The following is a 17,641-nucleotide window of genomic DNA, read 5'->3' as shown; positions in this document are numbered from 1 at the left end:
CTTTGATTTGGGAATCTAGTGTTAATCCTCTAAGAAATTCCAAGTTTAACAGACCTCTTCCAGCAAAACTGGTAATCCCTGAGGTAGCCAACCTAGAATTTACGTGGAAACAATCAGAACAACAATAATAAAAGTTAAAATCTATTACTCTCCCTTAACACCTTACAATTATCTTTTGTAGTATTTATTATACTCTACTCTGTCTTCTTCAATAGAGTATAAGTTTTTGAAGGGCAGAGTAATGTTTGGTTTTAAACCACTGTATCCTCATATCCCCATTGTTTGCCATGATACTTGGTAAATAGTAGGTTTTTATCATACGTGTGTATTAACACCATACACACAAACATCTCCCCCCCTCGCCCCGCTCCCAGGCATTACATTACCATGATGTGATAATAGTATAAACCCACTCGTTTCTTATCTTTTCATTTACTCAACAAATAATTAGTTGTTGAATTGTCAGGATGCCTACTATGTGAAACACACAGTGCAGGATCCACAGTTATTCAAACTCAGTTCCTGCCTGGAAGTAGCTGATGATCTAATTGGGGAGACAAATGCATATAAATAACTAAAACACAAGGCATCATATGGGAGAAAAGAATAATGTAGAGAAGTTCAGAGAAAAAAAGAGAGATGATATAATCAAGGTGTAACCTACAGTGCATAATGAAACACTTTAACTCCCTAACTAGAAGCTGTCTCTAACTTCTATATCCTGGGCAGCAGACTATATAGAGAAGATAGAGGTTGCTATTGCTGCCAGCATCATTTCTTGATTTATGATGACCTCTTGCTGTTTTCTTTTCAGAAATCATCCCCTACCTCACTCTAAGGCCACTTGCTTCCCTTGAAGCTGAATCCTTTTTACCACTTCAGGGAACTGACAAAGGCCTAAGCTAATTAGTGCATTATATTCACCTGGCCACAGGGTTGGGCTCAAGGATCCATTCAGAGCAGATAAGAAGAAATGGTTCTCTGACTGGGACTTCTGGGGAAAAGACACTTGCTCTTGCCTGCTGGATTTGAAACTGGAAGGGTACAGCCCTGGGGGCTTCAGGCATGAGGAAAGGGGGAAAGCCAGTTTGAGTTAAAAGATGGATCCTGATGACATCATATAAGCCTAGAATTAAGCCACATCCGAAGTCAGATTTTTTTGTCTCTTCCAACTGAAAAAATTATCACTGAAAGAAGATACAACCATAGTTTAATAAAATTTGAGACCTAATTAGGAAAGCCAATGTATTTGATAGAATACTTGTGGAAAAGAATGGAATTGTATCAATGTTACTATTAGACTACTGATAATTGTGGGTCAGTACAATATACTTCAGAGACTTCCAGGACTACTTTGGCAATAGTCTCTGATGACTTTAGCCTGCAGTTGCAGTGGAACGTGGTACTATTCCTGGGAGAAGTTTCATTTATAACAAACGTCAAAACTTAAAGTTACGACAGGGAAAAAAAGGACTGCATGAGTAAGTGCGGGGGTATACTTTGTGTAGGAAATATTCCGCTGTCACTTAGATCATAGGGAACAGGCAGTGAACTACTCCATCTCTGTACTGGAAAACATCAGTCACATGATGCAGTTTTTCCAAGCCCAGGCATCATGCAGACTTTAGGAGAAGAGAAAGAGTTGCATACCTGATAAGTTCAACACAACTTTTATGTATGTGATAAGATAGAGATTAGTGTATAAACTTGAAACAATGAGCCTTATTCAGGATGGACTAGATTGTGCTGTGGTAACAAATTTATCCTAAAATCTCAGTGTCTTAACACAACAGGATTACTTCTTACTCTCACTATATGTCCCATGTGGTTTTCTGCCCCCATGATCTTGTGTTACCTGCAAATCAAGACTTCCAGAAGAGCCAAAGCAGGAAAGACTATGGAAAACTAGCCACTGCTCTTAAAGATCTCACGCTGGAAGTGACACTTATCACTTCTGCGTATAGCTCATTATCCAGAACTGTTTATATGGCCGGGACCTAAGTTTAGGGAAGGCTGGGAAATGTAGGAGGAATTCATGGAATATTTGGTGAACACTACTGCCCCTGCCACACAGTGACACCATATGAAAAAAGAATGACAAGAAGGAATATATAGTACTTTCATAATTTAGTTATCCCTTCATTCAGTAAGTACTTATTAAACAGCTTCTAAGTTCCAGGCACTGCACTAGAGTCATAATGCATTGAGGGAAACCAGACATGGATTCATGGGGCTGAGATGTGAAGGAGCTTGTCAGAAGAGAGGAGAGGAGAGGAGACACATTTTAGCCAGAAGCAGAGTGGTGAGAAACAGCATGGTGTAGGAATGGTAACAACAGGCAGTTTGCTTTACAGGATTGTCAAGTTTAAAACGGAGTAAGTAACAGAAAATGAGGCTAACAAAAGAAGGTACGGGTCTGTGAAGGCCTCATGTTTTGTTAGGGAGATGGGACTTTATCTTATGTTCTAGAAGCAGAAAAACTTTCTAATGGAAAGTGATTTTGGCAGATCAATGTTTTATATGTATCACTCTATCCTGGTGGAAAAAGGAAACAAAGAAACCAGAAAAGCTTATTAGGACTAGTAATAAAAGAGATAATGAGGAATAAAGAGAAGCTGGATTCAGAAAACGTTTAGAAGATGCATGTCTCCCAGTTCCCCAGTACTTAGTAGTGCCACCAACGGAGGTGCAGAATTTGGAGGTAGGAGCAGATTTATGAAAGAGACTGAATTTAGTTTTGATCATGATTAGCTGTAGGTTCCTGTGAGACACAGGTGGAGATGTCCAGAAATCAGGTGGCTATTAAAATCTGAAGCTTAAGGAATAGGTCTGTGCTAAGTTTGTACAACTTAGGCATTTTGTGGAAATAGAAACCCATGTGGATGAGCTCCCTACGGGGAATGTGAAGGGACTCAGAGGTGCAGGTGACCGAGGAAGGAGCCCTGTGGAATGCTAACACTTGAGAGCTGAAAACAGGAAGTGTTGCTGGCAAAGCCCATTAACAATTCCCAAGAAATAAAAATAGGATCTTGGTAATAAAATAAATGCTAACCTTTTTTTCCTTCGTACTTCGTCTAGCTTCACTTGCTCATAGGGTGCCGGGTGCAGAGGCCTTGCCCCCCGCACTTCAGACCAGAGTTCCTGGTGCAAAACAGCTGCGCCCAACACCTCAGCTCTAGGCTGTGTGCAGAAGTGCTGAGCACGATACCGAAATCCAAGATGGCGGCAGTGGGCCGTGTGCAGAGATGCTGTACCCGGCGCTGCGATCTGGAGTGACCGCCGGGAACAGCACAGCTGCACCAGACCCAGGAGAACTCTGCCCCTGCCCTGCTGAGGAGACCCCTATGAAGCAGCCCAGCCCACAGCCCGTGGGGGAGGACTTGTGCTCTAGGGCACGAGCTCGCACCTCTCCATTCTCTGATCAAAGAATAAAGCTTTCCTTTGCTTCGGAACCGAACTCAGTCTCATTCTATTGGCACAAGCAACACCAAGCAGAAGGACCCTTGTTTGGGGCCAGACTCGAAAGGGTCAGTAACAGAAGGGCAAACTACAGAAGAAGGCAAGAAGAAATGGAGTCCAGAGGAGTAAAGGGTTATTAAAGTCCAATGAACAGAATTGTGTTAAGAATAAGTAAGTGAACAAGAGTATCATACACTAGAGAAGTGTCCAGTAAAATAAGAGATGAAGATGTCCAGTCAATTTTGGAAATAGTAGCATGCTGGTAACCTTACTGATAGCCATTTCATGTGATAGCTGTATTATAGTGGGTTGAAGATAAATGAGGCAAATAAATGGGGACAATACAGATAGAATATTCTTTGTAAAGTTTGGATGAGAGGTGAGGAGAGAAGTTGTGGGGCTAGGTAGAAATTGAGGAAGTTGAGAAAAAAGAAAGCTGATAGGAAGACACTAGCAAAGAGGAACAGATTAAGGACAGACAAAATGGTATAAAATTAATGGAGTAAATTCCAAGAGGTGACAAAAAAGATGGGATTGATAGCACAAAAAGAGGGTCTGCCCTTGAATAGAAGTGAGACACCTCATTTACTGAGACTCAGGGGAAGGTAGTAAGGTTGATGTGGTTGTAGGTGGGCATGGTGGGGGAAGGCTGGAAGTTGAGAGAGCATGTCTGAAGGTCTCAAATTCTCTTAATGAAGTAATGAGCAAGGTAATCTCTTGAGCTGGCAGGGCAAGAATTTTCTATACGAAGAGCACTTGGGGAGAATGGTTCATACTGGAATCGTTGGAGGGGAATCAAAGAGGAAATTAAGGGCAATCAAAAGAGTTCTATCAATGATAACTATTTTAACTTTTTGGGGAGTCAGGTGGGAAACTGACAGTCTAGGAAAAAACAGAAGAAATAGGAGATTTCAGGTTTCCATGAGGTCAAAGAGGAGTATAATAGGAGTGACAGATTGAGAGAAGTAGAAGGATAAAGAATTAGAATGAGAGAGCAAAAGTTCAGAGTTTAAGATTTCTGAAGTAGTTCCAGGCAAAGAAAAAACTCAAGCTGTAACCCTGGGTAGTATGACATCTTGGTGTGGGTGGGCAGGGGAGGAAGCTGTGGGAACATAAGGTCTTGCATGATCTCTAAGGATTTGGGTAACCTTTGGTGGACTGCATAGTTTGCTCCCTTGGCTGTGTTACACAAAGTGGCAGATAAAACTGATCAATTATACCTCTAAAATACCTCTCACACGGGGTTCTACTGGGGACCCTAGGCATCTAAGACAACTAGGAGAGAGATTTCTGATGCTAACCTATATTTCTACTTTATTTCAAAAGTTCTCATTTAATTTATTTAGTAATATAATAAGGTAATAAGAGTCCTACTTTACAGATGAAGAATCTGATAATCATTCTCTGGGGAAAATAAGAATAGTTTGATGAGGGTTGCATAACTGCAGCTGGGATTATTACTCAAGTCTCCTGGCTCCAAAAATGACATCATCCTACAGCTTAAGACTGAAATTCTGAAGTAATGAAGAATGCTGGTGATCACAAACGCCCAATAAAGAAAGTAAAGCATATGCTGGATTTCTAAAAAAAGATACTATTTTTATTACTGGATGTTTAATAAAATGTGTCACAGAGGAAATTTCAGCAACTTTCTAATAAAAACAGAGACAAAATGTACTCAGCAGATCAATACATAACCTTGCTGAAACAACATGAAGATGCAATGACGTCTCATGACCAATAGACAATTTTAAAGTGTATCTTGGAGCTAAACTAAATGGCTTACACCCAACCAAACACATAAATTGCCTTTTTTCATACCGCTTAATTTCATTCTCAAAATCAATTGTTTGCATTAAAAATGAGTGAATTAAATCAAGAATGGCTTGGCATATTCAATGCTGATGAAGGTGCTGTGAGCTGGGCACTCACATAAACTGCTTTGATGATTATAAATTCGTTTGGTCTTTTAGGGAAACATTTTCAAATATGTATCTCAATTCTCAAAAGTGTTCACATTTGCTTTGGGGCAACTATCTTACTGAAATCATCTGAAATATAGAAAAACCTTATTGCAGAAAAATTTCATTGTACAATAATTAATAATATTAAAAAGTTGGTCATGCTTTAAATAAACTACAGCATAAGGAAAGAGATAACCAAATTATGATTAAATATGTTGGTATAGCATAAAAAATGAAAATGAATTATCTATATTTTTATGTAAGATATACCTTGCAAATAATAGCGAATGAAAAACAAGTTTAGAAAATTCGTATAGCACAAATCAATTGAACATAAACTTTAAAAAGTTATATATTTATGAATACATAAACATACAGTAAAAATAGGAATATATAGAATAGATGCACACCAAATTAAAAATAGTAATTGTTCTGGGATTGGAGTAAGAGTAGGAAAGAGAACATAGAAGACTTCTACTTGATCTACAGTGTTTTATTTCTTTACAAAAAAAATCTAACTCAAATACAAAAAATAGTTAACATTTGTTCCTTTTGGTTGGCAGGTGTTTAATATATTACTTTAAAATTTTTATATTTTTATATTTGTTTTCATTTTTAAAACATTAGAAAAAATATGATGGAATAATGATTGATTAATTTTTTTCTTCATTTGTATTTTTTCTGTATTTTCCAAATTTCCTATAGTATATAGGCATTAATTTAATAAAAAATTAGAGAACATTTCAGTGTCTTGTCTTACATTTACACTTACCTAAACCACTGTAGAATTATCTTTGAAGTGATCTTACTTTTATTAGCTGAAATGAGCTAAGAAAAGGGTTACATCAGTTTTAACAAAAATAGAACATATATTTTCCATGACTACAACAAATTCAAATAACTCCTGTCCTGTATATGCAGTTTTATTCTGTTCCCTTGATATGACTTTATGTGTTACTTTTATTCCACTAATTTCGATAATAGAGTTTGCTTATATTTATTTATACACCTATTAAATTTTTTCTTCCAATGAGGTTAAGAGAAATGTTCACTGAAAAACATAACATCTGACATTTATCTAATTTTATCAAAATTAAGCTAGGAAACTTTAAAATTTAAAAAGAGAAATTTACATTTGAAATGTCTTAAAATTGTTGCGATTACCTGGCAGATACTGTAATAACAAAACATTGTTATTCCCAGCAACTACGTAGAACTGGAAGGCAACAGTATGGAACCTGCTTCAAAATGCTGACAAATACACTAGAAAGCGGTTTCTCAAATCAATAAGAGTAAAATAACCAATGCAAATTTAAAAAATTATATTCTCCAATCAAAGTGATCCAATTATGATATTTCATTGAGATGTTTCAGTTATTATATTTTTTCTAAAGTTTGAGATCAATACTTTAAAGTATTATTTTATTTTTTTTTACTTTTACCATTTTTGTTTGATAACGTTAGAGTTTGCAATTTGCCAAGGAAACATGACTACATTTTAAGAAACTTTCCCTCATTTTCCTTCAGTTTTTTATTTAATAATACACTTAGCTTATTAGCAGCTCTATGGCTCTCACAACTGGGAAATCTTTTATTTATGAATTCCACGGTGCACTGTTGAAACTCTTTCTGATACACAAAATAACTAAAACTGTTCAGCTCTTGATGACAAGCCTACTTGTTCATTCTCTCAATTGTTCTGTCCTACATGCCTTTAGACTATTTAACTTATTCAGTTAATTTCTTTGGCGATAAAAAGTTAGCTCCATAGGGTCTGAGCCTATTTCCAGTTTACATTAGTTTCATGTTTCTCAATTTTATTTCAGATGTCACTCCTACTAAAATGTTCATAAATTTTAAAGCTTTGGTTTTGGTTTAATTACTACAATTAGGTAACATGTAGGAAAGTATTTTTATATTTCAGAAATTATTGAATAAATAAATAGGCATTCTTAACAACAATAATAAAAGGCATTGCTGAGAAAACCAGATTAATTTATAATTAATTAAAACACTTTCAGCCATAAACTAATAGGAATATTTTAACATATATGTGAATGTAATACATTCCATTTAAATAATCAAGTGAATATATTGATGACACACAGGAAGTAATCCACAGATGACATGATGTCGAGAGGGAGAGACAATTCATTAAATGACTGAATTAGTATCCAAAGTAATCTGAAAATATTGGAAGACTCATTAATTTTCATTTGTTTATAAATACATTCATTCAATCAAGAAGTACTACGTACTTCATGCAAAGAAGGCACTATAAAGGTCTTTGGGAATTTAATTCAGACTGTAACAGGGTTGTCCCTACATCTTTTCTGTCAATGTCCTGTTCTATATGCAACATATGTGGGCTGTTCCCCTCTAGTTGCCTAAGCATTAAATGTCTTCAACAAACTAGAGTTTATTCAGAATATCTGGAAACCACGCCATAGAAGAAATGGTTAAAATGCCTTAAACTGTTGGGCTGAAAAACGGAAGATGTAGGTGTCAAAGATACCCATCTTTGAGTACCTGAGGGTTGCTGTAAGGAAGAGGGGTTGGGTTTCTTCTCTCTTCACCCCCAGTTCAGAACTAGAATCAATGAGGAAAGTGGCAGGAAAGTGGATGTAAGTAAGTATTACACAGGAGTGACTTTTTCCCAGTTAGATCTCTCTAAAATGAAATAATCTAATTTCCTTTAGGAGACAGTGACTCTTCTCTCAAAGGAACACATACTCCTTAAGAAGATATAAATAAAAAGAACAAAGCAGTAACAACAACAAAAGCTAATTTCTATTGGTCACTTGTGACATTCAGGCACTTTTCCAAATGCGTTTACATAGATTATTCTCTGAATCTTCACAACTATTATTGGACAGGTGGGTACTATTATTGGACAGGCAGTAAGCAGAATGATTAAGAGCATGGTTTCAGGAGCTAGCCTGAGTCCAGATCCAGGTTTTGTCACTTACTTGCTGTCAAATGTTGGCTCAGGTTCCTCTTCTGTAATAGGTAGATAACAGGAGGACTCCCCACATAGGGGGATAATGAGGAATAACTGTGTTACAACATTTAAAGTGCTTAGAACAGTGTCTGATTCTAAGTGTTAGTGCTCAATGCTCAGTGCGTGTTAGCTATTATCCCCATTTTATAGACAAGGAAATTTAGGCACAAAAAAGCGAATTACCATGCCCAGAAATATATGGCTAATATACACAGAAGGCAAGAGCATGATCTTGAAGTTTTGTAAGATATGATGAATAAGGTTCAAAAGGAGATGAGTATTCCAGAGAAAAGGTATGGTTCACATCTAGCATGATGTTACTTGGGCAGGTAGCCTTAGAATGAAGGTGCCAAAAGAGATCAGATGCTAAAGACAGATTTTAATTGACTGAATAATTTTGCTCAGTTAATATTTATTGAGTCTATTATGTACCAGGTACTAGAGAAAGAGTAGTAAACAAAACAACCAAGCCCTCATGGAGATTACATTCTGGTGTTTCACGTTTCCTAGGCTGGGTCTTACAAAATGTTAACAACTGGACAAGGGAAGCAATTCTGGTTTCATGCTTTCCAATTTAATGGACTACCCTCCACCTAGATTGCAAACTTTGATGACCTTGTCTCAATCTAAATTTAAGAGTGAAAACTGTATAACAAATACATTCTTTTCTCATAATTTGAATTGGTCTTCTTGCCTTTCTTCTCCAAAGAACTGCAGCTACTTCCTTCCTCCACCCTCTGCCTACACTGCAGCCAGTAGGCCATTTCATTATGTCCACTCTTGCTTGCAACAGTTTTTCCATTATCCAAAGAATACAAGGCCCACATACCTTGACCATATCAGACAAAATGACCCTCATCTGACCTTTGTTTACTTCTCAGCCTTTTCTTTCACAGCACCCTCAGTTAAACGTGAGCCTCAAGGAAAACCCAACTCTTTGCTGTTCTCGAAGGCATCAAGCTTTATCTTGCAGTCTGGTCTTTGCGAATGTTGTTCTTAAAGCCTGTTCATCTGATCCCTGACTGGGTTAAGAATCCTTCCTTCTGTGTTGGTGTCCCTACTGTAGCACTTTGCAAATTACATTGTAAGATCTTTGAAGCAGGGAACTGAATCTTGTTCACCTCTGTATCTCCAATTCCTTCCATGGTAATTTGTGCATGCTAGTGCTTCAAAATTTCCATCTGAATGGAACAAAACAATCTATATTCATAATCAGTCTTTTCCTCTACACTATCTCAGTAACTCACTCCCAAGTTCCCACTTAAACTTTGTCATCACAAATATGTGTATCACTTTTGAAGTCTCAATTGCAAATATACCACTGGCTGACCATAATCTCCTATACTCCCAGTTCACTTACTCCAGTAACCTAGAACTCCCTAGCAGAAGTTATTGATATGATATATCACTGATTTGCTAAATTTACCTTTATTTGCCTATCTTTCTTTCCTTACCACGCGGAGATTCATGATAAACATTCCATCATTATAAACAGTTTCTCTCAAACATCTCTCAGCAGATGTGTCCTCTTTCCTTCCGTCACATTTGCCTAGATGAACTCAGTGTTTGTTGAATCCAACTTTCCGCCTTTTCTGCTACTGCACCAGGATTAGTTGAGGAAAATCACACTTTGTTTGGCTGGTTTTACTGTAAATTCATGACAAGTACCTGAAATGTGGACTGAATACTGAGAGGCGACCCTATTACTTTTCCCTGAGAAGTTACTTTTCAACTCTCTGAGACTATCTTATGGTTCTTCAATCTTGGATCCTCCTCTTACCCCAGCTCATAACTTAGCCTATAGTTCTCTGAAACAAATGAACAAGCAAACACACAATCTGAGGTGGATTTATTCCAAAGGTAATGAAGCTTAAGTTTCAGGCCTCCCACACGCATGGTTAGAAAACTTTGCAGAGGAATATATTTTAAAAACAATTAGTTAAAATTCCTGTTGTTTGCTATATAGACTTTCCCTCCATCATAGTTCCTTGGGTGTAATGTGGCACAATTGGAATTGTGTTTAGTTGAAGCTGAGTTGGGGATACATTTAGTTTGGATTTAGTGCATTATGTTTATGTGTTTTGTAGTCACTTCTGGAGTTTTCCTTCACTAAGCACCTCTGGCCCTCCCAAATTTGTATCCCCTTTTGCCCATTTGAGCTCTGGATCATCTCTCTTCCATCTTTTCTTGTCTTTGCAGGGATCCAGGCCTGGAGTAATCTTTTTTCCAACACACATCAATCTCTGTCTCTACTAGGTCGCCTCCAGCCACATTCAAACATGCTTTAGTTTGTCTCATTGCCTGTATAGTCTCTTCCAGCTACTTTTCCATTTGTTTGCTGTTCTTCACAGAGACACTTTAGAAAAAGTTTGGCCACTATTTACCTTTGCTTTCTTATCTCCCATTTACCCTTCAAGCCACTCTGATGTGTCCCTGAAAACTGCTCTTGTGCAGTTTTAGGGCTGGGGTCCCTAAAATACGGCTACACGAGTCAGACTTTTAGCTGCTAAAGTCAGACAATAAAGGATAAGTAGCAAATCAGGGGAAAAAAACAATATTAAATGTAAAAATGAAAAACTTATATTAAAGACTAATTGATTAAAGAAAATTTTATAGTTGTAAGTATTTTCAGGATACAGAAAAAAATTTGCAGTTGCCAGTGTAATTTTAAATTCTAGAATTGTTAGGTGATACATGGATATTCATTAGTGCAAATTATAATTATGGTAAACTATAATTTCTATATTATACCTACTTTCTCTATCTCTTATTAACGTTTGAAATGTTGAAAATACAGACATATACTTTTAGATACACCATATTCTATAATTTACACATTCCTATGAGCTAATCTATGAAAATATCTAAAATTGTTTTATTTCCTCTGTATCAGATAAATATTTTTTCCAATATAGTTATTTTACTGAATGAAAAACAAACCTGAGTCACTATTTTTTTATCACTGTTAGTCAAGCCCGCCCCCCAATGTGGATTAATTTACAATAGCAGTGAGAAATATTTTTTAATGAAACTGCTAAGATGTACATAAGAATCTATGTATAGCATTAGTTCTATTTTCTATAGATACTGGGAAAATTCTTTTTATATTACTACTTGATGATAACATTATTGGATTTTACTTATTTAATACAGTGAAAGTTAATTTATCTGGCAAACCAATAACCTGAAATCTCTTTAAACTGTTAGTTCCACACTCATTATTGTAAGCCTCTGGAGCAGGGCTTACATCCCTGAATCCCTAACACTTAGCAGTGAGCTTGTTGCAGAAATGCCAGCAATGACCCTTGAAGGTCAAACAGATGTACTGCAAAACTGATGTACCTTCTGAATCATAAAAGACTACTTCTATTCAGAGCGATTTCAATGTAATTCAGAATTTAAATGCTTTGAAAATAAGTAATCAATATCTGGTGTATAAGTAATTAGTTTCCTATTAAGTATATAATGCCCAATTACTCGAACAGAAAATAATAGAGAAATTATGCCACCAATCTGTTAAACAGTAAGAAATGCAGCAAATAAGAAACTGGATTGTCAAGTGTGCATGCATATCTTTTCTGCTTGAAACCCAGTAAATGATAAGGCAGATCATTATACCTTACATCAGTGGAAGTTAGAACCTATATTAAAAATTGTAAATCTTTCCATGTGAAGACCATTTTGTTAAGGGTTTGGTAGCAAGAGTAGCTCATTAGAGGTAGGTAAGAACAGAGTCAAGACAAGACCCATTCATATTTGGGTTCCAGAGTCATCCTGTCTTCAATTTGTAGCAATTAGGAAATGCTAAAAATGAGTCAACACCATTATATCCCAATAAGTGTGCATATTTTAATTTTATTAGTCCTTAACATATTATAGTTTGTTTTATTTATTACTCCTGAATATGTCATCCTCTACATTTACAATATATTCTAATATTTACTATTCACTTATACATTTATTCTCAATTAAAGATCAGATCAGAACACAAAAGATATAAATATTGCTGCATATTTACTATGTTTGTTTGACCATATCTCACATAAAACAATATGAACTGGTAAAGAAAATTTATATCATTCTACAACATCTATCCCTAAACCTGTTTAGTCTAATACTTATTATCTTAATAATAATAATAAGCCGCTAAATCTAGCAACTTATAATACTTCTCATTATTAGTATTAAAACTTGGAATATTTATATGTAAATATTCTAACTGGCCATTTCTGAACATTTAACAAGTACTTACCGAGCACCAAGCTCATGTCCAGCACTCTGTTATGGGATATAGGTGCATGTGCATGTGGGGAAGGGAAAACTCAAGAGTATTGTGATATGATTTTAACATCTCATTGTTTCTACATTTGCTTTAAAACACTTTAAAAGCCTTGGCTTTATTTTTCTCTGCACAAATTCTATCATGTGAACTACACCAATAAATTTTATATTTTTTAATAGTTTCACATAACAGTTGAATGAGCTGTTCACCAGGGTATATATCTGTCAATAGGGTTCTACATCAATATACCCAAATTATTCTTATGGTACTGTGCTGATTTCTTTATTAATTCCCATTTGAGAGCTAATTGCTGCTATGTAATTTAGTAAAATTATAATATTTATTGGTGCAATCTACAAGGATCAAGGTTATGTAATTTGAAATTACATGCTCAATTGTTTTGCTTGTCACTATAAAAAATATGGTACATTTTATCAGACAAATCTTTCTTTTATATTGCAAATGAGCAATGAGTTTTGAGGTTATAACTCAAATCAATTTGTATTGTATCAACTTTAAATGAGAAATTTCCTTACCTATGTAATCTTGCCTACTATTTATATTCTGGAACTCCCTGAGTTGTCGTCACATACTTACACCTTACCTACCTAGCTTTCCACCCTCACTTTTTCTATATTGCAGTCACTCATCATGTTCCTTTCTACTACCCCTTCTGCCCAAAGTGCTTTTCTTCCTTTTCTTTGCCTGGCTGATTTCCACTCATCCTTCAGATTTCAGTTCAAGATCACTCCTTGAGGAAAGTTTTTGTATGGCCAAATTCCATTAGATGATCCTCAACACTTGTCATGGCTGGAATTTTACATTTCTGAATGCACTTGATTAATATTTGCTTTCTTCACTAGACTATCAACTCCACCAGGGCAGGGACTATCTCTGTTTTCACTTTATTTTAGATACTGGGAGTCTGAATAAATATATTCATCCAACAGATTTGATTGACCACTTAACATACTTCAAGCACTGGTCTTAGTGTGGGGGATATGACAGAGAATAAAACAAAGTCATAGAGCTACATTCATTCATCCAAGAATGAATGAATGAATGAATGAATAACTTGTTGATACTAATTTTTCCATATCAACCTCTCTTCCATGTAAGAATGAACCTTTCAATTTGTGTCATGCACATGGTGCTTTACCATTAACATTTTATGTACAGTGCTTTTCAAGTAGTAGATTTCTAATAACCATTTGCCAATATGAATAAATGATGAATAAACTCATGTGCCACTGGATTAATTACAGATGTATAGGGCAATGCTGGCTATGTCACAGGAACAAAGGAATATATTTTAACTGCAAATTTATTATCTTTTTTGTAACAAGTTATTCTTTTCTTCATGTGTGAACAGAATGATTTCTTAAATTTTTGCCTATCATTATTATGGTTATTTAATGTTCAAATTCATATTAGCAAGTCAATAAGGAATATTGCTAAAATGTGAATTCCTACAAACATGATGTGAAAAAAAGTTTCCCAGGCTTCCACTTGTAACATATGCTATGCTCTATTTTTTTCTTTTTCATATGGAGTTGTGAACAGATGTTCGGGCAGGTTAATTCTGTACTAAATCTTGTACTTCTACATGTGCCGTGCTGGCCAAGTCAGCACTGTAGCTCTCTTGTTGGTCATTAATCACCTCAAAACCACTTATTTTTGCTATCATTAAATTAAAATGAAAATGAGAGTTCTGCTAACAAAAGCTTATTTTATACAGTGGGGAAGCAGCCTCGTCTCTCATTCCTCTGCCATGAGAACCTTTACTCTTGTTACACTAATCTAATAATAAACCCTCAGCACGCTTGTGTTTCCTCATCTCTATCTATTCTTGTGATCATATCAATCTCTTGGCCAGGATGCTCTCGCCCTCCTCACCCATCCAAAACCAGCTCATTCTTCATGGCCCAGCAACTTCTGTGCCTTAGGGAAAGCTAAAATTATATCAGTCATCCCATTAACATACATCAATTCCACAGCGTTTGAGTTTCTATGTTCAAACAGCTAGGCCATATACTTAGGGAAAATAGAAAGATTACGTAGTCACATGTCTTTCCCTTATGATGTTATAGTTTAAGAGAGAAAAAAAAGTTAGCATTCATTCAATACATACTTATTAACTGGTGACCATTTAAAAATTTGCTGTGGATAATAATCATCTGAAGAGTTTGATAAAATGTAGATTCTTGGGCTCCTCATGAAACCCACTGAATTAGAATTTCTGAGAGTATGACCCAGAAGTCAAAAATTTTAACAAGTGTTGATGGTAATTTGAGCATGCTTCTCTAATATACATGGAGGTTACTAAGATGAATGAACAGATTCTCTGCCCTCAAGGAGCTCACATCCTAGTTAGGGCAGGTGGTTAATCACAATGCAAATCAAATATTATGTAATTATTACATTAAAAAATAGAATAGGCTTGTAAGCCAGTTTCAGGGACCATAAGGGATGGAAAGAATCAATAGTACTGGATGCACTGAAACTACAAGTTAGCCTCATTGGGTTCTGAGGAATTAAAATCCCTTTAAGACAATATTCACCAGGAAGTAGAGGAGGTAGAAGGAAAGGTTGTTCTCTGTGACCATGCATCTACATGGATAGGGACAATTATGACATAAGAAAGAAAGTAATGGGTGCAGTGGAGGTCTCCTTAGAGAGGCATTTATAGGAGGGAAAGATTATTTCTAGCTAGTAACATAAGGACATTTTTGAGGAGGTGCTGCATTGGAGCTGGGTCTTGAGGAAGGGTAAGGTTTACAAACTATAATATAGACATGAGCATGAAGGAAAGCAAGGATATTCCAGAAGGAAGAATTAGTACAAGCAGGGACACAGAAGCAGGAAAGCAAGCTGAAGGCAGGAAGAATAGCAAGCAGTTTAATTTGGCTTAGAAAAGGGTATGAGAAGGATAATTTTCTTATAGTTGTGGATTTAGGGAAACACTCTAGGAAGGTAAACCAGACCAGATCTTAGGGTACCTTGAGTACTAGACCTCAGAGTAGCATTTACTCCTTGGACAACTTATTTGACACAATATATGTTACTTTTTATACCTTGTCTCCCCAACAAGCTTATATTTTCCTTGAAGGCATGGGCATGTTTCACGTTTCCTTCGAAATCCCTCAGAATGTAGCACAACATCTAGCATACAGCAGGTGTTCAAAAAATTTCTGTTGACTGATTAGGAGAGATTGTTTTTGTTCTCAGAAGGAGAGCTTTCGTAGCATGCAGGAGGACTATGTACCACTGGGATTTTCATCACTCTGTTGGCACCATGTTAAGCCTATGAGAAGACTGTCAGCGTTGACAATCACAGGGGTCATGCTGTGAGTATGTGGAGGTGTCTAAAAATGAATAATGCAATTTTAGCCCATTGGGAACTTTACTACAGATGCATGCTTCTTTTTCATTTTCTGCGCATTAACTGAAAATATTTTCTTAAATTTGTAAAAATGTGTACCTGGAATGGAAATAAATAGTAATGACTACCCTGTAAAACAACTGCTTGAATATTTAAAAAGTAATGACGGTTGTAGTTTTATTTGGGCTACACATTTAAGGAAGAAACCTTTTACATTGTTTTGTTTTGTTGGGTTTTGTTTTGTTCTTTAGAGTTAAAGAACTGGCTCTCAAATTCTTCATGGACTGTGCAGCTGTTGAAGAGGGTTGTGAGATGTTTCTTCTGGAAAAGTCATGATAGCTAATCCACCCCCATAACAAATCCATATGGCCAAGACATTCAATAAATACATCCAGACAAAACATAAATAATTATTGAAAACCTACTACATGTTTGAAAATGGTCTAGGTTCTGGGATATGCTGGTGAACAAGGGGAACAAATTCCCTAATTCTGTGAAACAAATTCTAATAAGATCTAGTAGTTTGGTGCAATTGTTCCAACAGCAACAATAGCAATAATTAGCTATATTATACAATATTTTAAATTTTGTAAAACTTTTATATATCCGTTGTGTTATTTTTCACAACTCTCTTCCTTTCTGATTTTCCATACAATTTTCTTCTATTTTTATCTATTTCCATAGGGTCTATTATGCCAGTGATTCTCAAATCTCTATTGTTAGCTCAGACACATTTACTAAATTCCAGATCTATATTTCTAACTATGTTTTAGACATTTTCACCTATGTGTTCCAAGGGTTATTCAAACTGAATGTGTTCAGAACTTCCATCTTCTCGTATTCAACCTCCTCTCTTCCTGTGTTCCTCTTATTTCAATTAATAACAGCATTACCCACCAAATAATCCCTATTACAACTAGAAGCAACAGATCTGATTCTTTCTCCCTTTTATCTACCTTTTCCTTTCTGTCATTTCTTTATTTCTTGAATCCATGGATTTTTTTCTTCATTTCTTCTGTCTTCATGTCTCAGTTCTGGCTATATAATTTGTTTCCTAAAGTATTATAGTAATTTTCACTTATCACTGTGCTTAATCTGTTCTTATTAAAGTTCTAGCTCCTATCATGATTTCTAACACAGAGTAGGTTATAAATTTAAAAAAATTGTTGATTTAGTGATTAATTTGCCCTTCAGATCAGGGGTAAAATTTAAAATGTAGGCTTAAACATATTATTCTCCTACATAAAAATTTTCAGGCTGTCATTCATGAGATAATACCAAATTCTTAGCATGACATTCAAAGACTCTAGTGCTTTTACTTCAGTTCATTTTTCTAATCTTGCCTCCTTTTATCCTACAAAAGTACCTGTATGCCAACCATATCTAACCACTTAAAGCTCTCCAAGCCTACTCTTCCGTTTCATCCATCTGTAACTTCCATGAGCTGTTCTCTCTCCCCTACTTACTTTTCAAGTCTTTCTTTACCTTGAACCTCTCTGTCTTTCCCTCTGAAAGTCACTCTTCAGTTCTCCTATCTTATTTTCTATCTATCT

At 35.8% G+C, this 17,641-nt stretch overlaps 1 protein-coding gene across 1 annotated transcript in view; it reads right to left on the bottom strand.

The window, feature by feature from the left end:
• LRRC7 (leucine rich repeat containing 7) overlaps positions 1–17,641 on the bottom strand; it is a 505,876-nt gene that overhangs the window by 141,375 nt on the left and 346,860 nt on the right. The gene's annotated exons all lie outside the window — the stretch shown is intronic.

This window comes from Balaenoptera musculus, chromosome 1 (assembly GCF_009873245.2).
Source record: "Balaenoptera musculus isolate JJ_BM4_2016_0621 chromosome 1, mBalMus1.pri.v3, whole genome shotgun sequence".
NCBI classification, from domain to species: domain Eukaryota; kingdom Metazoa; phylum Chordata; class Mammalia; order Artiodactyla; family Balaenopteridae; genus Balaenoptera; species Balaenoptera musculus.
This window is presented reverse-complemented; position numbering and strand designations above follow the sequence as displayed.